The sequence below is a fragment of the Triticum dicoccoides genome, chromosome 6B (assembly GCF_002162155.2).
Source record: "Triticum dicoccoides isolate Atlit2015 ecotype Zavitan chromosome 6B, WEW_v2.0, whole genome shotgun sequence".
Classification (NCBI taxonomy): domain Eukaryota; kingdom Viridiplantae; phylum Streptophyta; class Magnoliopsida; order Poales; family Poaceae; genus Triticum; species Triticum dicoccoides.
This window is the reverse complement of record NC_041391.1, coordinates 621,327,066-621,334,645: the sequence shown is the minus strand read 5'-3', so window position 1 is coordinate 621,334,645 and position 7,580 is coordinate 621,327,066.

Sequence of the window (7,580 nt, the reverse complement as noted above, 5' to 3'; positions counted from 1 at the left end):
ACTACTTTCCAATAAGGGAGCAGGTACAGTTACCTCATCAAGTTGCACTTTCCTCCCACTCACTTCTTTCGAGAGAAACTCCTTCTCTAGAAAGGATCCATTCTTAGCAATGAATATCTTGCCTTTGGATCGGTGATAGAAGGTGTACCCAACAGTCTCCTTTGGGTATCCTATGAAAACACATTTCTCCGATTTGGGTTCGAGCTTATCAGGTTGAAGCTTTTTCACATAAGCATCGCAGCCCCAAACTTTAAGGAACGGCAACTTTGGTTTCTTGCCAAACCATAGTTCATGAGGCGTCGTCTCAACGGATTTAGATGGTGCCCTATTTAACGTGAATGCAGCCGTCTCTAAAGCATAACCCCAAAACGATAGCGGTAAATCAGTAAGACACATCATAGATCGCACCATATCTAGTAAAGTACAATTACGACGTTCGGACACACCATTTCGTTGTGGTGTTCCGGGTGGCGTGAGTTGCGAAACTATTCCACATTGCTTCAAATGTAAACCAAACTCGTAACTCATATATTCTCCTCCACGATCAGATCGTAGAAACTTTATTTTCTTGTTACGATGATTTTCCACTTCACTCTGAAATTCTTTGAACTTTTCAAATGTTTCATACTTTTGTTTCATCAAGTAGATATACCCATATCTACTCAAATCATCTATGAAGGTGAGAAAATAACGATACCCGCTACGAGCCTCAACATTCATCGGACCACATACATCTGTATGTATGATTTCCAACAAATCTGTTGCTCGCTCCATTGTTCCAGAGAATGGCGTTTTAGTCATCTTGCCCATGAGGCATGGTTCGCAAGTACCAAGTGATTCATAATCAAGTGATTTCAAAAGTCCATCAGAATGGAGTTTCTTCATGCGCTTTACACCAATATGACCTAAACGGCAGTGCCACAAATAAGTTACACTATCATTATCAACTCTGCATCTTTTGGCTTCAATATTATGAATATGTGTATCACTACTATCGAGATTCAAAATAAATAGACCACTCTTCAAGGGTGCATGACCATAAAAGATATTACTCATATAAATAGAACAACCATTATTCTCTGATTTAAATCAATATCTGTCTCGCATCAAACAAGATCCAGATATAATGTCCATGCTCAATGCTGGCACCAAATAACATTTATTCAGGTCTAAAACTAATCCCGAAGGTAGATGTAGAGGTAGCGTGCCGACCGCGATCACATCGACTTTGGAACCATTTCCCACGCGCATCGTCACCTCGTCCTTAGCCAATCTTCGCTTAATCCGTAGTCCCTGTTTCGAGTTGCAAATATTAGCAACAGAACGAGTATCAAATACCCAGGTGCTACTGCGAGCATTAGTAAGGTACACATCAATAACATGTCTTTCACATATACCTTTGTTCACCTTGCCATCCTTCTTATGCGCCAAATACTTGGGGCAGTTCCGCTTCCAGTGACCAGTCCCTTTGCAGTAAAAGCACTCAGTCTCAGGCTTGGGTCCAGACTTGGATTTATTCACTTGAGCAGCAACTTGCTTGTTGTTCTTCTTGAATTTCCCTTTCTTCCCTTTACCCTTTTTCTTGAAACTGGTGGTCTTGTTAACCATCAACACTTGATGCTCCTTATTGATTTCTACCTTCGCAGCCTTTAGCATCGCGAAGAGCTCGGGAATCATCTTATCCATCCCTTGCATATTATAGTTCATGACAAAGCTCTTGTAGCTTGGTGGCAGTGATTGTAGAATTCTATCAATGACACTATCATCCGGAAGATTAACTCCCAGTTGAATCAAGTAATTGTTATACCCAGACATTCTGAGTATATGCTCACTGACAGAACTATTCTCCTCCATCTTGCAGCTGTAGAACTTATTGGAGACTTCATATCTCTCAACCCGGGCATTTGCTTAAAATATCAACTTCAACTCCTGGAACATCCCATATGCTCCATGACATTCAAAATGTTGTTGAAGTCCCGGTTCTAAGCCGTAAAGCATGGCACATTGAACTATTGAGTAGTCATCAGCTTTGCTCTGCCAGACGTTCATAACATCTGGTGTTGCTCCTGCAGCGGGTTTGGCACCTAGTGGTGCTTCCAGGACGTAATTCTTCTGTGCAACAATGAGGATAATCCTCAAGTTACGGACCCAGTCCGTGTAATTGCTACCATCATCTTTCAACTTTGCTTTCTCAAGGAACACATTAAAATTCAACGGAACAACAGCACGGGCCATCTATGTACAACAACATAGACATGCAAAATACTATCAGGTACTAAGTTCATGATAAATTAAAGTTCAATTAATTAAATTACTTAAGAACTCCCACTTAGATAGACATCCCTCTAATAATCTAAGTGATCATGTGATCCATATCAACTAAACCATGTCCGATCATCACGTGAGATGGAGTAGTTTTCAATGGTGAACATCACTATGTTGATCATATCTACTATATGATTCATGCTCGACCTTTCGGTCTCAGTGTTCTGAGGCCATATCTGCATATGCTAGGCTCGTCAAGTTTAACCCAAGTATTCTGCGTGTGCAAAATTGGCTTGCACCCGTTGTATGTGAACGTAGAGCTTATCACACCCGATCACCACGTGGTGTCTCGGCACGACGAACTTTCACAACGGTCCATACTCAGAGAGAACACTTATACCTTGAAATTTAGTGAGAGATCAAATTATAATGCTACCGTCGATCTAAGCGAAATAAGATGCATAAAATATAAACATCACATGCAATCAATATAAGTTATATGATATGGCCATCATCATCTTGTGCCTTTGATCTCCATCTCCAAAGCACCGTCATGATCACCATCGTCACCGGCGCGACACCTTGATCTCCATTGTAGCATCGTTGTTGTCTCACCAACTATTGCTTCTACGACTATCGCTACTGCTTAGTGATAAAGTAAACCAATTACATGGCGATTGCATTTCATACAATAAAGCGACAACCATATAGCTCCTGCCAGTTGACAATAACTTCGATACAAAACATGATCATCTCATACAATAAAATTTAGCATCATGTCTTGACCATATCACATCACAGCATGCCCTGCAAAAACAAGTTAGACGTCCTCTACTTTGTTGTTGCAAGTTTTACGTGGCTACTATGGGCTGAGCAAGAACCGTTCTTACCTACGCATCAAAAGCACAACGATATTTTGTCAACTATGTGATGTTTTAACCTTCACAAGGACCGGGCGTAGCCACACTCGATTCAACTAAAGTTGGAGAAACTGACACCCGCCAGCCACCTATGTGCAAAGCACGTCTGTACAACCAGTCTCGCGTAAGCGTACGCGTAATGTCGGTCCGGGCCGCTTCATCCAACAGTACCGCCAAATCAAAGTATGACATGCTGGTAAGCAGTATGACTTGTATCGCCCACAACTCACTTGTGTTCTACTCGTGCATATAACATCTATGGATAAACCTGGCTTGGATGCCACTGTTGGGGAACGTAGTAATTTCAAAAGAATTCCTACGCACACAAAAGATCATGGTGATGCATAGCAATGAGCGGGGAGAGTGTTGTACACGTACCCTCGTAGACCATAAGCGGAAGCCTTATATCAACACACTTGATGTAGTCGTACGTCTTCACAATCCGACCGATCCAAGTACCGAACGCACGGCACCTCCGAGTTCAGCACACGTTCAGCTCGATGACATCCCTCGTACTCTTGATCCAGTTGAGGCCGAGGGAGAGTTTCATCAGCACGACAGCGTGATGACGATGATGATGATGATGCTACTGACAAGCACCGCTACGATATGATCGAGGTGGATTATGATGAAGGGGGGCACCACACACGGCTAAAAGATCAAGTGGTCAGCTTGTGTGTCCAAGGGGTGCCCCCTCCCCCATATATAAAGGAGTGGAGGAGGGGGAGGGGACGACCCTCCTAGGTGCGCCCCAAGGGGAGTCCTACTCCCACCGGGAGTAGGACTCCAACCCTTCCAAGTGTGGGAGTGGGAGATAGGGAAGAAGGAGAGAGGGGGAAGGAAAGGGGGGCGCCCCCTCCTCCTTGTCCAATTAAGACTAGAGGGGGAGGGGGCGTGTGGCTGCCCTGGCCGCCCCTCCTCTTCTCCACTAAGGGCCCAATAGGCCCAATACACTCCTCGGGGGGTTCCGGTAACCCCCGGTACTCCAGTTTTTGTTCGAACTTGCCCGGAACCTTTCCGAAGTCCAAACATAGTCATCCAATATATTGATCTTTATGTGTCGACCATTTCGAGACTCCTCGTCATGTCCGTGATCATATCCAAGACTCCGAACTACCTTCAGTACATCAAAACACATAAACTCATAATACCGATCATCACCGAACGTTAAGCGTGCGGACCCTACGGGTTCGAGAACTATGTAGACATGACCGAGACACGTCTCGGTCAATAACCAATAGCGGAACCTGGATGCTCATATTGGCTCCTACATATTCTATGAAGATCTTTATCGGTCAAACTGCATAACAACATACGTTGTTCCCTTTGTCACCGGTAAGTTACTTGCCCGAGATTCGATCGTCGGTATCCAATACCTAGTTCAATCTCGTTACCGGCAAGTCTCTTTACTCATTCCGTAATGCATCATCCTGCAACTAACTCATAGTTGCATTGCTTGCAAGGCTTATAGTGATGTGCATTACCGAGAGGGCCCAGAGATACCTCTCCGACAATCGGAGTGACAAATCATAATCTCGATTTATGCCAACTCAACAAGTACCATCGAAGACACCTATAGAGCACCTTTATAATCACCCAGTTATGTTGTGACGTTTGGTAGCACACAAAGTGTTCCTCCGGTATCCGAGTGTTGCATAATCTCATAGTCATAGGAACATGTATAAGTCATGAAGAAAGCAATAGCTATATACTAAATGATCAAATGCTAAGGTAACGGAATGGGTCAAGTCAATCACATCATTCTCTAATGATGTGATCCCGTTAACCAAATGACCACTCATGTCTATGGCTAGGAAACTTAACCATCTTTGATTCAACGAGCTAGTCAAGTAGAGGCATACTAGTGACACTTAGTTTGTCTATGTATTCACACATGTACTAAGTTTCCAGTTAATACAATTCTAGCATGAATAATAAACATTCATCATGATATAAGGAAATATAAATAACAACTTTATTATTGCCTCTAGGGCATATTTCCTTCACATCGAGCCTTGGCAGGGTAGGTGGTTGTCTAAGGCGGCTTGGACGATCCTCATCAACTCCTCCCTCTCCAGCCTCCTCTTATTCCTCATGAGCTTCTACAGCTTGCGCGAGACGCTCCACCATCAAATCGCAAGGTCCAGTCCCGCTTCTACTGGGCTGGCGACAATAATAAACAGAAGTACCATATGGTCAGCTGGCCTGACATTTGCAAACCCCAGGAACAAGGTGGCCTCAGTATCATGTGCACTAAACGCATGAATATTGATCTCCTATCCGCTGGCTTTGGCACATCTCGCAAGGGCACGGTGGCCTCTGGTTAGACATCATCCGGAATAAGTACCTGCGTGGTCAACCCCTTCCCTTCTGTCAGCGCACTGGCGGCTCCCAATTCTGGCAGTCGGTTGTCCAACTTCTCCCAGTCCTCTGCATCAGGACCTCCATCTCGGTTGGATCTTGGGCTGCTACGCTGTTCTGGTTTGACCGGTGGGTTGGCGACTCCCCCTTCGCGACTCGCTTCCCCGACCTCTTCTCCATCGCTGTTGAACCCATGATCTCAGTTGAGAGGGCCCTTATTCACTTAGGGCGCCTCACATCCCGTAGGCCATTTGGGCCTCCGGATACCGCCGCCTGGCAGGATTTGCTTGATTGTGTTACTCTCCATGAGCCAAGGGTGGACGCTGGCCCGGATCAAGTAAGATGGCGCCTTGAGCCTTCAGGCCAATTCTCCACCAAGTCCTTATACCAGGCCATCGCCCCCTCCTCCGCTCCCCCCCCCACTTACGGCGGTGTGGTCCATCCGCCTTCCACTGAAGATTCGGATCTTCATGTGGCAGTGGATTCGCGGTCGGACCCCGTCTAGGGTCGAGGTCCTCAAACGCAATTGCCCAGGCTCTGGCTTATGCCCGCTTTGTGGTGTCCCCGAAGACTCGAATCACATCTTCTTTTCCTATGTGTCAGCTCAATTTGTCTGGAGTTGCTTTAGGGAGGTGGTGGGTGAGAATTGGTGCCATACCAACTTCCCCGACCTATTCACTGGACTCCATAACTCCCTCTTGTCCTCGCGCCACATTAGGTGGCTTGAGATTGGGGTGATCGCTTGAACCCTCTGGACGATTCGCAACAAGCTTGTGATTCAGCACACTCCTCTTCGACGGGCTACTGATACTCTTTTCAAATTGTATGGTTACTTGAAGCTTTGGCGGCCGCTTAGCCGCCCTCAGGATCGGGACGCCATCTCCGCCTTCATCGCCAACCTTCGCTCGATGGCCGTCCGTCTGCCACAGCCGCCACCCCTGGAGCCTGACTAGACGTCTCCTGCGCTCCGGCGCCCACCTTTTTTCCTTTCTTTTAGGTTTGTTGAGCTGTGCCCTCAGCAGAACCTTTTGTACTTCTTGTTGTGTGACTTGGTGTGTGTGTGTGTGAACTAGTCCATGTTTGTGCGCTATTTGGCGGTTTGCTTTATTTATAAAGCGGGATGAAAGCCTTTTTCGGTATTATCATGTTCCAAGAAAGCTGGGAATTTAATGTACGTGCTCTAACTCTGGTCCCGCCATGCATCTATCACATGTACTTGCTCTAACTGCCAACCTCCAGTCGTACACTCCATTTACTACTCACGCGGTAATGTTTCTTATTCAACACACTAAACTTTGGCCACAGTCATTCATTAGCAGTTTAGTATTACATTCTTCTGTCACTAATGACCTAACACTGTATGCCCTATACGCCCCATAAGAGATCGGAGTCGTCTAAAGTAAGAACAATACTTCGATCGATATGCCTTAATAGATAACAGGGTTCGGAACTTACCATGTTTGGTTTACCTGGGAGACAAACCTGCTCAAAGGAGCTTAACTTGTGTTTGTGTAAGCATCAGCTTCTCACTTAACATGCTTTCCTTTTAAAATAGAATTATCTAACATAAATTATTCATCTTCATCCAACAACAATGTGGTATTAATTGCTACATTTATAACTAACAGCCGCACTTTTTTGCGTGCAAACACAGGTGACATTTATTGAGAATATTGACTCTACGTGTAGTGGAGAGGAGTCACAATGTACTATCATCGAGTATTTGATATGTATCTGTAACTAGCAAATTCATTGTGCCTTTAATGCAGCCATGTCATCACAGGAACTCAATGACACAGATATCAGGGTGCGGCGTCGCCGAGAGCCATTCGTCCACCTCCTCTAAATGTGTCCCTTTACTTTTATATTGCTTGTATTTTTCATGTTTAGAATCGCACATATACAGTGCTTACCTCTCTGAGTCAGCGAAGTAAGTTAATGCTACCAGCCGATACAAGTCCGGAGTGCAAAATATCTACTCCTGCTGCTACATTTAAGGAACTGAGAGTCATTTAAGAAACTGAGAGCATCTAC